This window comes from Ips typographus, linkage group LG10 (genome assembly GCF_016097725.1).
Source record: "Ips typographus isolate SLU linkage group LG10, UJ_Ityp_2.0, whole genome shotgun sequence".
In the NCBI taxonomy this organism is placed as follows: domain Eukaryota; kingdom Metazoa; phylum Arthropoda; class Insecta; order Coleoptera; family Curculionidae; genus Ips; species Ips typographus.
The window spans coordinates 2357631-2373250 of record NC_138431.1 but is presented as its reverse complement, the minus strand read 5'-3'; the positions used below and the strand labels follow the sequence as shown (position 1 = coordinate 2373250).

General features: G+C 37.5%; 3 long non-coding RNA genes across 5 annotated transcripts; 1 reads left to right on the top strand and 2 right to left on the bottom strand.

Moving 5' to 3' along the window:
• The first annotated feature begins 2014 nt into the window (after positions 1–2014).
• On the top strand, positions 2015–9004 carry LOC145734855 (uncharacterized). Of its 2 annotated transcripts, none has more exons than XR_014179530.1 (3): positions 2015–3163; positions 8522–8819; positions 8879–9004. It is a non-coding gene; the product is annotated as an uncharacterized LOC145734855 (long non-coding RNA). The 2 variants fall into 2 exon arrangements; XR_014179529.1 differs by lacking the exon at positions 2015–3163 and adding an exon at positions 8093–8378.
• LOC145734854 (uncharacterized) lies at positions 4279–6713 on the bottom strand. 2 transcript variants are annotated; one of them, XR_014179527.1, is made up of 4 exons: positions 6176–6713; positions 4699–4746; positions 4448–4623; positions 4279–4388 (listed from the first exon to the last, which is right to left on the bottom strand). It is a non-coding gene; the product is annotated as an uncharacterized LOC145734854 (long non-coding RNA). The 2 variants fall into 2 exon arrangements; XR_014179528.1 differs by lacking the exon at positions 6176–6713 and adding an exon at positions 4888–5499.
• Positions 7448–7933, bottom strand: LOC145734858 (uncharacterized). Its single transcript, XR_014179532.1, has 2 exons — positions 7794–7933; positions 7448–7735 (listed from the first exon to the last, which is right to left on the bottom strand). It is a non-coding gene; the product is annotated as an uncharacterized LOC145734858 (long non-coding RNA).
• Positions 9005–15620: the final 6616 nt, after the last annotated feature.

Here is a 15620-nt window from a genome sequence, read left to right as displayed (position 1 = left end):
TTTCTTCCTTACTTGCCTGGCCTCTGGTCCAACTTCATAGATCATTTTGGAGCAAAACTCCACTGCTTTAGACGGTGTTTCTAAAGCTAGCTGTGCTTCGAAATCCTCACATATTAATGAGAAGTGAGCTCTGATGGCATTGAAATCAAAAGCTGCTGATCCATGCCTATCCATGAATTCTTGACGTGTTGCCCCCAAGATTACATAGTCCTTCTTGACAGTATGAGCCAACAAAGATGCAGGGGTTACTCCAGCTGCAGTGTAGTTGTTTGTATTCTCATTGTCTGCTGGATCCAGCCCCAGGACTTGTAGGGCAGACTGAATCGTAGTGGATTGTGTCGCCATTGTAATTGTTGTATGTCCTGATAGCTTTGTTAAAGATATGTGTAATTTGAATTTCGTCTGTCAATTCAAGCAATATCAAGTCTCTAAGGATATCAGAGATAGCCTCTTGATTATTCTCAATTACTTTGTTTATTTCAAAATCAATTATTTGATGTTTGTCAATAAACAACAGAATCTTATGAGTTTCTACTCTCACAGGATCAGGGTAAGCTTCCCCACAAAGACAGAAATTGTATGTTACTACACTTCTTCTTTCACTCCCACTTGTTAAATTGACTTTAATATATTGTATTGATATAGGTTCAATGAGCAATCGGATACTACTGAACATTTGACTATGCGTATACATAAAGTAAAACGTTTTGTCACTCTAATCAGTTTTGAAAAGTGTCACTTTATATGCCAAAATTAGAAAAATTATTTTATATACTCTCGTTTTTTATGGCAAGGCTTTAATTTGTTTGACCATTTATTAAAGAATTGATGGTAAAGTAGATATCCGGTTGGTTTCAGAATTAATAAAAGATAAGTATAATAAATACTAAAAAAGATTCTTTTTGTTTTTAGTGAATTTTATATAAATGAAATTATTAGATAAAAAACTAAAGTAAAACAATAGCAAGTATAAAAATAACTATTCGAATTGTTTGATTTTCTGATTCACTTTAATTTTACATACCTAATTGAAAAACGTAATAAATAATTATATAAGAGTTTATGCACTCACAGTTATTTTAATAGATCAGTGCTTAGAGTTTGTGTGTGATATTCTGATATTCTCTGTGATGCAAACTTTTACTCCGAATTAATTAGTAATTAAAACAGACTTAATTTTATCAAATGTTACATGCTTTCAATATTTTTAGGTAAATGATGTCTTTATTATAAAAAGTCGTATATATTTCAAGAAATACGCTGTATAGCTTTACCAGAGACATTGTGCCGAGACACTTAATAATAAGTATAATAAAATTTAGAAAAATGAACTGTTAATCAATCGTTAATTCTATAGAAATTATCCTAAGAATAAATTTATTATTTTTTTTTTGTTTATGATTTTAGTTTTATACAAAAGTTTTAGAATTTGTTCTAAAAATTTGAACGCAACTTACTTGCATTATACAGGATGTCCCAAAAATGTTCGTCAGACCAAACTTATGTTTTTTTTAAATGGAACACGCTGTATATTATTCAACAGTTGAATAAAGCAGATTGAGACGATTTCAACGCAAATGGTTTTTTGGATTTATCTGTAATACTTTTTCCAAAAAAAGTAGTTAAGAGAATCAAACAAGTTTTGATCGACTTAAAAAAAATAATAATAAATGTATATAAGCTTTATTCAAATATATGTATAACAATAAATAATAAAAAGATAATTTAAAAAATATAACACTCTCATATAAAATATGTTTTTTTTAAAAGAAAAGACTTTTAATTTATATGGTTTCATCTCGTATGGTTATTAAGGCGAAGGTGGCGTGAAAATAGTGATTTCATGTAGCTAGTGTTCAAATTTGGGTTGTTAATAAATTTTTCAAACTCTCTCTTGTGTTCATGTATTCGAGTTGCAAATTTTCTACCTGTTTGACCAACGTAGACAGCTTCACAGTTGGCCGTGCAGCAAGAGAGCTGGTAAACACCAGACTTATTAAGGAGCGGAGTTGGATCTTTGGAGTTGACAAGAAAACGGGATGCAGAGTGTGATACTTTAAAGCAGATAGAAATGCCATAGGACTTGAACAGGGACTTGAAACCAAGAGAAAAAGGCCCCAAATAAGGTATTGAGAAGTATCTAGTCTCAATGTCATGCTCTCCCACTGTGAGCCTTCTGTTGACAAATTTCTTGAAGTGGTTGTAGTAGATTTTGTTAACTAAACTAGGAGGGAAACCATTGTTGGTAGCCACTGTTCTGATCCATGAAAGTTCCCTGTTAAAGCTGGGCTCCAGCAGGGGTATGCTAAACAGTCTGTGGAAAAAGCAGTTCAAGGAGGCAGTCTTTTGAGAAAAGGGGTGATTAGAGGAGAAAGGAATGATACTATCTGTGCTAGTGGGTTTGTGGTATATTGAGAACTCAATCCTGTTGTCTACTCTGGAAATCAAAATGTCGAGAAAGGGCAGTGATTGTGAAGACTCCAGTTCCATAGTGAACGTAATAGAATTATGTAAGGTATTAAGAAAGTCAAAGAATTGTTGGAGCTCAGGCAAAGTGCCATTAAAGATGCAAAAAATGTCATCTACATATCTCCTGTAGAAAAGAATTTTGGAGAATAAAGGGGATTTATCAAGGGATGATTCAATGTTTGACATAAAGATTTCGGATAAGAGAGGAGAGAGACCAGAGCCCATTGCCAGTCCGTCTTTTTGAGCGTAAAATCTGTCTTTGAATTGGAAAAAGTTTTGATCGATGACAAGTGAAACCAGGGCAATTATGTCATTAATGACAGGTGGAGCGAGATTACCGGGATGGGAGAGAATATTTTCTAGAAGGGGGAGGCATTGTGTGGGGGGTATACTGGGAAACAAACTGGACACGTCAAAAGAGACCATAAGCGCTGTAGATGGAATGTTAATGTCTTTGAGTTGACCGCAAAGTTCTGTAGAATTTTTAATGGCGTATTTACTCTTAAAGTTAGAAGTAAGTAAAATAAAGTTGTTCAACCATTCCGCTAGGCGGTGACATGGTGAGCCACAAAAGGAGACCACAGGTCTGATTGGAGTGTTCAGCTTGTGGATTTTAGGTAGTCCATAGAGTTTAGGAACTGAAGGATTGACAGGGAGGAGTCTATATTTGTTGCAGTTCAAAGAAGAGAGGGTGGTTTGTGCTGTGTTGATAACTGATTTAAACTTGGAGAGGAATTTGTCAAGAGGGGATGTAGATAGAACCTGAAAAGAGGGAGTATTCAAGAAGTCGAGGACCTTAGTGTCATACTGTTCCCTGTCCATCACCACCACACAGTTACCTTTGTCCGCTCTGGTCACTACCAGGTCATGGTCTTTAATTCTGCGGCGCAGAGACATGAGATTTTTGTTCAGATTTGAAGTAAGAGGAGTTTGTGTTTGTTCAGAGAGTTGCCGGTGGTATTTATTTAGATAAGAGGCACATGAGGAACGCAGGGCGCCCTGTGCTGTTTCAGGAAGACCTCTAGAGATGACATTTTCTATGTTTGCGGCAAGGATCTGTAAGTCCAGTGCTCTCGGTTGAAAATTGTAGTTAAATTTCAAACCTAAGTTGAGAATCTCAAGATCAGAGTCAGATAGAGCAAAATTGGACAAGTTTAGTGTGCGGCGATGGAAAGGGAAGGTGGAGGGTTGGTGAGGTGGGATTCCGAAAGTACCATGAAAAATGTCATTGTCAAAAGTGGGGTTGTCATCGTTAGTAGGTGAGTCAAGTGGAGGATGAGGGATAGGAGCTGGGGGTGAACATGTAGTAAGATTGTGGGGGGGGCTATCTGTGAGGATCATTGGAGGTGGGTGTCTAAGTGCAAAGGGGGGGGGGCAGTTTTGAGTGAGGTGTGAGAGTTTACCAATTAGGACCCTGTGCTTTTTGTCGCCCAAGTCAGATACATAATCTAGTAGAGAGTGGTGTAAGACATCAAATTCAATCGAATGTAATAAACTAGTAATTTTGAAATAAATACATTTGAGCTTAAGCTCAGTGGTGCTCAGTCTAAAGTACAATCTTTTTACCTCCTCTTTGATCCAAATCCTCGAGGCATGATGGAGTGCCTTCTTGGAGGCTGTGGTGTTGGAGTTGGATCGCAAAGAGACATACTTGGGTTGTAGGCCTCTACGCAGACACTCAGAGTTGAACCAAATGTCCAGGCGGGTAAACTTCCTCCTTAGTAAGTTCTTCTTCAGTTCACGGACCAGGAAAGCTTGACCAGCTGATTGTATCGAAAAGTAGTAGTCCATATGCACACAGTGGAGTGATGAGTGTAAGTGAAAGCAAAACTCAGAGTCGATCTCCACAAATATTTATTAATAAAGGTTGTTATCTGCCTAACATGTTTCGGGTGTATTCAGACACCCATCTTCAGAGGCTGTAAGTTATACAGTGTGTTAATTAATTACTTATAAAACTAAGGATATGGAAGCCTACCTTAACTAGATCACTAGTCTGCTGACTGTCATTCTAAAAGGGGGGACAGCTGAACCCAGATGTACTAAGGTGGTTTTTTTATTCTGCACGGGGGAAAAAAACCTTGATCAAAAAACCCAGTTCTGGTTCAGAGGTGACAGGTTGCTCCGTTTTTTATTCTCGAAGGGGAAAAAAAACTTAATCAAAACCCAGTGTTGATGTCAAAAATGAAGTTAGTTGTTCGGTTTTTTATTCTTGAAGGGGGAAAAAACTTAATCAAAACCCAAAGAAGTTGAATGATGTAAAAACTGCATGTTTATCTGTAATAAAAAGCATGAATAGAAATAGGATGTCCTGAAGGGGTGTATATGTAATGGGGGGGGCGGCAGATAAATTAAAGTCAAAAAGATAAAATGAAAGGCAAGTCAAAAAAAAAAGGGGGGCTAAACTGTATATCTTACCTGAAGGAGACCAAATGGACACGAAAGGGACGTCACACAACAAAAAACCGCGGTGGACACTCACAAGTTCGACATTTAACAGATTAAAATGGGGGGCGACTTTCCCTTTGTCACTGTGGAGGTGTGACCGTGCAGGGCAACATAGCTTGGGTGCAGCAGGACATGGAGTGGCCAAAATGGCTTCCAACCCACGCCAAGGGCAGGTTGCAGGAAGCGGAAGTCTAGGGGGCAGCAACATATTGCCAAACTCGAAAACTTACTAAGGAGGAAGTTTACCCGCCTGGACATTTGGTTCAACTCTGAGTGTCTGCGTAGAGGCCTACAACCCAAGTATGTCTCTTTGCGATCCAACTCCAACACCACAGCCTCCAAGAAGGCACTCCATCATGCCTCGAGGATTTGGATCAAAGAGGAGGTAAAAAGATTGTACTTTAGACTGAGCACCACTGAGCTTAAGCTCAAATGTATTTATTTCAAAATTACTAGTTTATTACATTCGATTGAATTTGATGTCTTACACCACTCTCTACTAGATTATGTATCTGACTTGGGCGACAAAAAGCACAGGGTCCTAATTGGTAAACTCTCACACCTCACTCAAAACTGCCCCCCCCCCCTTTGCACTTAGACACCCACCTCCAATGATCCTCACAGATAGCCCCCCCCACAATCTTACTACATGTTCACCCCCAGCTCCTATCCCTCATCCTCCACTTGACTCACCTACTAACGATGACAACCCCACTTTTGACAATGACATTTTTCATGGTACTTTCGGAATCCCACCTCACCAACCCTCCACCTTCCCTTTCCATCGCCGCACACTAAACTTGTCCAATTTTGCTCTATCTGACTCTGATCTTGAGATTCTCAACTTAGGTTTGAAATTTAACTACAATTTTCAACCGAGAGCACTGGACTTACAGATCCTTGCCGCAAACATAGAAAATGTCATCTCTAGAGGTCTTCCTGAAACAGCACAGGGCGCCCTGCGTTCCTCATGTGCCTCTTATCTAAATAAATACCACCGGCAACTCTCTGAACAAACACAAACTCCTCTTACTTCAAATCTGAACAAAAATCTCATGTCTCTGCGCCGCAGAATTAAAGACCATGACCTGGTAGTGACCAGAGCGGACAAAGGTAACTGTGTGGTGGTGATGGACAGGGAACAGTATGACACTAAGGTCCTCGACTTCTTGAATACTCCCTCTTTTCAGGTTCTATCTACATCCCCTCTTGACAAATTCCTCTCCAAGTTTAAATCAGTTATCAACACAGCACAAACCACCCTCTCTTCTTTGAACTGCAACAAATATAGACTCCTCCCTGTCAATCCTTCAGTTCCTAAACTCTATGGACTACCTAAAATCCACAAGCTGAACACTCCAATCAGACCTGTGGTCTCCTTTTGTGGCGCACCATGTCATCGCCTAGCGGAATGGTTGAACAACTTTATTTTACTTACTTCTAACTTTAAGAGTAAATACGCCATTAAAAATTCTACAGAACTTTGCGGTCAACTCAAAGACATTAACATTCCATCTACAGCGCTTATGGTCTCTTTTGACGTGTCCAGTTTGTTTCCCAGTATACCCCCCACACAATGCATCCCCCTTCTAGAAAATATTCTCTCCCATCCCGGTAATCTCGCTCCACCTGTCATTAATGACATAATTGCCCTGGTTTCACTTGTCATCGATCAAAACTTTTTCCAATTCAAAGACAGATTTTACGCTCAAAAAGACGGCCTGGCAATGGGCTCTGGTCTCTCTCCTCTCTTATCCGAAATCTTTATGTCAAACATTGAATCATCCCTTGATAAATCCCCTTTATTCTCCAAAATTCTTTTCTACAGGAGATATGTAGATGACATTTTTTGCATCTTTAATGGCACTTTGCCTGAGCTCCAACAATTCTTTGACTTTCTTAATACCTTACATAATTCTATTACGTTCACTATGGAACTGGAGTCTTCACAATCACTGCCCTTTCTCGACATTTTGATTTCCAGAGTAGACAACAGGATTGAGTTCTCAATATACCACAAACCCACTAGCACAGATAGTATCATTCCTTTCTCCTCTAATCACCCCTTTTCTCAAAAGACTGCCTCCTTGAACTGCTTTTTCCACAGACTGTTTAGCATACCCCTGCTGGAGCCCAGCTTTAACAGGGAACTTTCATGGATCAGAACAGTGGCTACCAACAATGGTTTCCCTCCTAGTTTAGTTAACAAAATCTACTACAACCACTTCAAGAAATTTGTCAACAGAAGGCTCACAGTGGGAGAGCATGACATTGAGACTAGATACTTCTCAATACCTTATTTGGGGCCTTTTTCTCTTGGTTTCAAGTCCCTGTTCAAGTCCTATGGCATTTCTATCTGCTTTAAAGTATCACACTCTGCATCCCGTTTTCTTGTCAACTCCAAAGATCCAACTCCGCTCCTTAATAAGTCTGGTGTTTACCAGCTCTCTTGCTGCACGGCCAACTGTGAAGCTGTCTACGTTGGTCAAACAGGTAGAAAATTTGCAACTCGAATACATGAACACAAGAGAGAGTTTGAAAAATTTATTAACAACCCAAATTTGAACACTAGCTACATGAAATCACTATTTTCACGCCACCTTCGCGTTAATAACCATACTTTCAACGTTGATGAGGGCTTTAAGCCCCTCCATTTCTGTGGAAAAGGCAATCTGCTGGACCTTCTGGAGGTCCTTGAAATCCACAAGGCTTCATCCAACGATAAGGTGGTCTGCCTTAATGACCAGCTTAGACATAGCTCCACTCCTTTCTTCAGATCCCTCAATTTCTAGTTCCCCAGACACTTTTCCCAGTCCCCCTACATTAAATTTCAACCCCCATTTACCCTTAATCAATTCCCACTGTTTGATACTTACGTTTGCTTTTGCCTGTGCTCAAGAACTGTGTTTAATCTGTGCTTTTGTGTCCCCAGGTTGAAGGTTGCTCATTACTTAACGTTAATCTAATTTTAATTTTGTTTCTTGCTTTCATTTGTCGACTAACCATTGCACTATTTGTTAAACCTATAATTAAGCGGTCGGATGATTATTGTTAAGTACCAATTTAACCTAACTTTATTTGTTTACACTGTATTGTTTTGATGAGTGGACCGATCACACATGTATTGTCTGCTGTCAGCTGTCTGTCATGTCCGGCTCTGGGGGTTTTGACCTTTTCAGTTCTCTGGGGGATTTGGTTTTTTGGTTTTTTCGAGTTTGGCAATATGTTGCTGCCCCCTAGACTTCCGCTTCCTGCAACCTGCCCTTGGCGTGGGTTGGAAGCCATTTTGGCCACTCCATGTCCTGCTGCACCCAAGCTATGTTGCCCTGCACGGTCACACCTCCACAGTGACAAAGGGAAAGTCGCCACCCATTTTAATCTGTTAAATGTCGAACTTGTGAGTGTCCACCGCGGTTTTTTGTTGTGTGACGTCCCTTTCGTGTCCATTTGGTCTCCTTCAGGTAAGATATACAGTTTAGCCCCCCTTTTTTTTTTGACTTGCCTTTCATTTTATCTTTTTGACTTTAATTTATCTGCCGCCCCCCCCCCATTACATATACACCCCTTCAGGACATCCTATTTCTATTCATGCTTTTTATTACAGATAAACATGCAGTTTTTACATCATTCAACTTCTTTGGGTTTTGATTAAGTTTTTTCCCCCTTCAAGAATAAAAAACCGAACAACTAACTTCATTTTTGACATCAACACTGGGTTTTGATTAAGTTTTTTTCCCCTTCGAGAATAAAAAACGGAGCAACCTGTCACCTCTGAACCAGAACTGGGTTTTTTGATCAAGGTTTTTTTCCCCCGTGCAGAATAAAAAAACCACCTTAGTACATCTGGGTTCAGCTGTCCCCCCTTTTAGAATGACAGTCAGCAGACTAGTGATCTAGTTAAGGTAGGCTTCCATATCCTTAGTTTTATAAGTAATTAATTAACACACTGTATAACTTACAGCCTCTGAAGATGGGTGTCTGAATACACCCGAAACATGTTAGGCAGATAACAACCTTTATTAATAAATATTTGTGGAGATCGACTCTGAGTTTTGCTTTCACTTATAAACAAGTTTTATTACTCTCATCGCTAGGGTTTTCCTTTTGAGATTTGGAAGTAAATATATTTTCGACCACCAAATTTAGCAAATGTGCAAAACATGGGATATGTCTCTGTTTGTCAAAAGTATTATTTACTGCATTCACCATGTTTTGAGCACTGTCGGTAACCACTGCCGCAACTTTCTGTGGATCTATATTCCATTTGGTCAAAATGTCCACCAACTGCTCTCCAATGTAACTTGCCGTATGTCGGTCGGAGAGTTCATGAATTTCTATTGTGGTTGAGCACAATTTACCGTCTTCAATATAATGACATGTCACTCCAAGAAAACTTCTCATTGACATGGTTTCTGTCCACACATCACAGGTAATAGAAAAGTGGCAAATATTGAAAAACTTTTCTTTGTATACATTCTTTAAGGCATCATACTTAACATCCAATTTATGTTTCAAAGTGTCAGAATGAGGAATTTTATAAAGTGGAGCAAGTTCTTTTAACATTCGTCGAAATCCAAGGCCTTGAACAACATAAAATGGCCGATTGTCTTTGCATATAAAATATAAAATAGCGTTTGTTATTTTTGAGTGTCGAGACCCCCCTGCAGCAAATAAATCTATAGCTTTAAATGCAGTATCAAGTGGTCCAGATACAGAAGTTTTTCTCTTTTTTGTTGCGGTTTCTAATGACGCTGACGTTGATGGTTCATCTGTTGAAGGAATACTTTCGGACTCTGTGTCTGTGTCTGTGCTGTTTGGTGAGTGATGTGATTCTGATCTGATAAAAATAAAAACAAGTTGAATTGGCATTACCACAAAAATTTACCATATGATAATAACTTGCCCTCCAGAAATAATATACCTGTTTACAATACTTACGTTTCATTTACATAATGTATGTTTATATGTTTATGCACTTTTAAATGCTTCAACATATTTGATGTGTTTCCAGATGTTTTTATTTTCTTGAAACATACTTTGCATGTAGCCGAACCGGGATCGTTTTTTTCAAAATAAAGCCAAAGTTTACTTTTGGTGGTGGGAGGCATTTCAGTAACTGGCTTTATTTATATTTACTCCACAAACTTATGGTATATTAACTTGGGCCTTTAATACTGAACGGATAATAATGACAACAACCTTTAAAAGAATTCTAACCACAAACTAAACTAAACTATCGCCGTCGGGAGACTACCGATGTTTATCGGGGAAACACCGGTGTTCGCGGAGCGCGGAGGTGCCCGTAGCGGATGTCTTTGTCAGTCGAAAAAGTCAAGACTGGGGAGTGACCAACCTAACGCAACAAATAGAAATTAGAAATTGCAACGAAATTCATTAACGTCATCCTACTAATCAAACTGTATATTGTTTTCTATACAGTGGTATCGGAGTATCGATATCACAGTACTTTACTACCGATACTACTTGGTATCGTTTAGTTGGCATCGATGTCAAGTATCGATACTTTTAAGTGAAAATTATCGATACCTGCAAAGTATCGAGGTATCGTTCGCGTCCCTAATCGGAGGTGCCTTGTCATCCTTAATTAGTACGAGCGTACCCATTTTTAACAAACTGTGAAAGTTTTGTTTCGATTTAGTTCTAACTTGCAACTCAGTCAGATATTCCTGATGCCACCTGCGCCAATAATGTTGTGTCATAGCTTGCAGATGTTGCCATTTGGACAAACGATTTTCAGGAACATGAGTTAGATTAACTTCAGGTAAGCTAGTCAGGACTCTTCCAATCAGGAAATGGCTGGGTGTTAATGCAGCTATATCATCAGGGTCTTCAGTCAAAGGGCAAAGGGGCCGCGAGTTTAGCATTCCCTCAATCTGAGTCAGTACAGTGCTGAATTCTTCTATAGTTAAATGTTTTTCCCCTACAACTCGCTTAATGTGACATTTCGCGCTTTTTATACCGGCCTCCCAAATACCGCCGAAACTGGGAGAATAGGCAGGAATAAAGTGCCATTTTATATTTTCGTCTACTAGTTGACTGGAAATATAATCAGAGTTGGTTTTTAGAAAATCATACATTTTGTTAAGCTCATTATTTGCTCCCACATAGTTTAAACCCGTTATCCGAATACACATTAGCTTGTCTTCCCCGCCTACTAATAAATCTATTGAATGCTGCCAAAAAGGCTTCGGTGGTTAACTGCGATACCAATTCAATATGTATCGCTTTGGTGCTCATACACACAAACAAACAAATGTAGGCTTTAATGATTTTTGCACCTCTAGTCTGCCTATCTTTCAATAGGAAAGGCCCACCGTAATCAGTGCCGACATTTAAAAAGACAGCATACGGATTTACCCTTATTTCAGGATAATCACCCATCAAATATTCTACACTCCTGGGAGCAACGCGAAAACATTTGATGCATTTCCGAATTATACCCTTGCAAGCATTTCGTCCTGAGACAGGCCAATAATTTTCACGGATTGAATAAAGTAGTTGTTGAGAGACGCAATGCAGCAACCTCTCATGAGTATATTTCAATATTTGATTAGTTAAAATGTGACTGCCAGGTAAAATTATAGGATGATTTTTCTCAAATGCTTGTCGTGAATTCCCAATTCTACCACCCACTAGCAACAAACCCTCTTGTAAAAATGGGTTAAGAGATAGAATTTTACTATTTTTGTGAATTTCCTTCTTATTCGATAAGTTGTTATACTCTAGCGAAAAACATTCTATTTGAGCATTCTTTATTAGTACCTTTAAGGCTACATCAATTTCTGTGGGAAGGAGAGGACCTAAGCTACGCTCAGTGGCCTTAAGTTTAAGATTTTACATGAAACGTAACATGTTAATAACGTAACAACTCGTTAATGACGAGTACCTACCTTTTTATAAAATTACTTAATTCATCACTGCCTTTTATTATTACATAAGAAATGCTTGTTTGCTCAGGGATTTCATGTACCTCAATTTCGGGTTGAGAAAAATTCCACGATTCATTTGCAAAAGAGAGCCAATCAGGGCCGTGCCACCATAAAGTTGACCTTTTTAATACGTTATTTGATGTACCACGCGATAATAAATCAGCGGGATTCTCTTCCGATCTGACATGATTCCAATCTTGCACACATGTGAGAGATCTTATTTCACCCACTCTATTCGATACAAAGATGTTCCATTTTGTAGACTCATTTCTAATCCAGCACAACGTAAATATACTGGTTATTGAAAGTAATTTGTAATGATTCAGTAACCCTTATTGCTAAATTGGCAAGTAATAATGCGCCACATAGTTCTAAACGAGGCAAACTAATTTGTTTTAGTGGTGCTACACGTGATTTTGCACATAATAAGTTTGAAACGAATGTACCAAATGAAGTTAGGCATCTTAAATAGATACACGCCCCATAGGCCTTTATGGAAGCATCGCAGAAACCGTGTATTTCTATACTAACATATTGAGAAAAAAGAACATTTCTTGGAATTTCAATGTAACTAATTTCTCAATAATATGAAATGTCCAAGTATTTTGTAATGGTTCTGGAATTTCCATGTCCCAATCTAACTTTAGTTTCCATAACTCTTGAATTATTAACTTTGCAACAATTATTATTGGACCCAACAATCCAAGAGGATAAAAAATTTGACATATTAATGATAAAATTATCCGTTTCGTTGTTTTATTTTGGGGCAAACTTTCTTGCATGTTGATCCTGTATTTAATAAAATCATTGTTCCCAATACACACCAAGTGTTTTACTTTGTTCGTTTTCTCCAATACTTAATATGCCAACATCAAGATCTTTATTTACTTCAAACATTTTTAAAATCTCTTTTTTGTTGATTAAGAATTTCCTAACTTCAAAACCGTGATTTGCCAATAAACTTAAAATATCACGTTGAATTTCTAATAATTCTGAGATTGAATTTGACCGTGTCAAAATATCGTCCATGTAAAAGTCTCTCTTAATGATTTTAGAAGCTAATAGAAAATCACTTTCATTCTCTTTTGCTATTTGAAATAGACATTTAACTGCTAGATAAGGAGCAGATGCAGTACCATATGTTATTGTATTTAATTTATATACTTTAAGAGGGTCATTACACTGGGAACGCCAAAATATCTTCTGGAAAATAAAATATCTGGACTGTAAGAACTTGGCGATACATTTTTGAGATGTCACCAGTCAAAACATATGCATAAATTCTAAATCTCAATAATATTGAAAGTATATCTTGTTGCAATGTTGGTCCAACAAATTGAACATCATTAAGTGAAACTCCAGTTGTTGTTTTTGCAGAAGCATCAAACCCTACTCGACATTTTGTAGTGATGCTACTGTCTTTTATAACAGCATGGTGCGGAAGGTAATATCCATCATCTGAATCTTCCTCTAACTCAGACATATGCCCTAATTTGTTATACTCAGATATAAAAGCAACATACTAATTTTTTAATTCTTTATTATTATTTACTTTCTTTTCCATTGAGTTAAACCTTTTTAATGCCATTTCACGAGAATCGCCTAATTTATGTAAATTATTTTTAAAAGGAATTTTTACAATAAACCTACCAGACTCGTCTTTCTTGACAGTTTTTTCAAAATATTGTTTACAATATTTTTCACTTTCAGACATATTAACTAAATTTTTATAATTTGTCTCTTCTATTTCCCAGAATTTTAAAATTTCATTGCCAATACAAGCACTGGGCTCCGATACACTCAAACAACTTAAAGACTCAGTAGAACTTCTCGACAAATTCCTTACATTTAAATTACCAGCTACGATATAGCCAAATTTACTATTTTGCAGTATCGGTAAGTTGGGACAAATAATTTTTTAGAAACTGAGGTATCATTGTCGCTAGAATCATTTTCACTATGGATTATAGAATAATTCGACTAACCTCTTTTTGAGTATAGTGAATTATTATTGATTCCCCTTTTAAAATTTAGATTTGCACGACCTCCTGTGGAGTATGGCAAATATTGATGGTCGTCGATTAGTAAATTTGTATTTGAATTAGTAGAATCGACGCCGATTTGATTTACGCCCAATCCCAAGAAACGACGTTGTTCTGAGGGGCTTTTATATAGGGCCCCGTTTATAGGACTGGTTGAGACAGCAGAGACATTTGCTGTATGGTTGTTGCGATTTTCATTAAATTGATTCTGATTGCGTTTCTGTCTTTTATAACATTCCGATATTAAATGACCATTTTTTTTACAATACTTGCAAAATTTTTGAGCACGATTTTCACTTTGAGTCTAAAATCGCCAGTATTGTGGGATTTAGTTTTACAAACAGAGCAATATTTATTTTGAACGTGAGAAGGTTTAGAAATTTGTATCGCTCTTTCTTCCTCTAGAGCTGAGTTAAGAGCTTCGGAAAGAGTTGTTGGTTCTTTGTTTCTAAGAAAACGCGATATTTCAGGAGAACTGTGTAAAATAAATCGTTGTAATGATAACTCTTTAATTGTTTGGACTCGACCACATTGTTCATTTTCATTTTGAAAACTAAGAGAGTTTAATAAACGAGTACAAAGTCGATCGATACGATTGTAAAAGCATAAAACATTTTCATGACCTTGTTTGATAGTGTTTAATTCCTCCATTAATTGAGTATAATGTTTTTTATCCGAATATAATTGCAAAAGAAGAGATTTAAGTTCGTCCCAATTAGAAATGTCTTTGTCTCTCATCTGAGCTCTTGCGCTTCCAGTGATTTTTGAAATGACAAATGCCATAAGTTGCTCGCTTTGGATTTCATTAGCAAATTTAAAAGCACTATTACAATTTGCAATAAATTCATGTAATTCAGATCGATTGCCGTCAAAAGATTATTTTTTTTTTATGTAACTAGTTAAACGTAACTAAGTAAAACGTTTTGTCACTCTAATCAGTTTTGAAAAGTGTCACTTTATATGCCAAAATTAGAAAAAATAATTTTTTGATCATTAGTGTTTTAAGGTGTTGGTCTATGTTGCACGGTTTCGTTTCTAAATGTTGGTTAATAAATTTAAGTTGTTTTCCTAACAACTCAGTGTGTTAGTTTCCTAACAACTCAATTCCATCCTTCTAAAACTTAGATCCCGGCGCGACGTTTGACGTCGTAAGTCAGTTTAATTATTTAACCCAAAGGGCTCATAAATTAAACGTGACAGTATGAATATAGTTTAGACAATTAGAGTAATAGCCATCAAGATAATATATAGTGTGAGAAACAAAATTAATAATATTGTTACAAAGGCCTCATAACCAGATTAAGATTGAGGGAAAAACGAGGGGGTCACTATATAGAATAGAATTTAGGGAAAAAGTGCACAACTTGGCAACACCGCATCCCAGGGGTGTCCGAAACTTACCCCCCTAATACGAAGTCTCAACCCTCTAGGCCTTAAAATAAGGGAGTTACCCATTTAACCCCACGTAAAATGCAAATCCACAAAACAGCTACTTTTGGACATGTCCCGGTATCTTTAAACTTGGATCGGCGCATCGGATGGAATGTTCGCGATACAATAAACGTTTACTGGACGTATAGCGGGAACATTCTGTGCATACAGGAACATTCGAGAATCGATGACCCACACATATATAAACCGACCGTGCCGTCAGTTGTAAGTTGTGAAATAACAGTGGCGTGATAAAGCAAAGAACAAAGTAGAAGTGGTA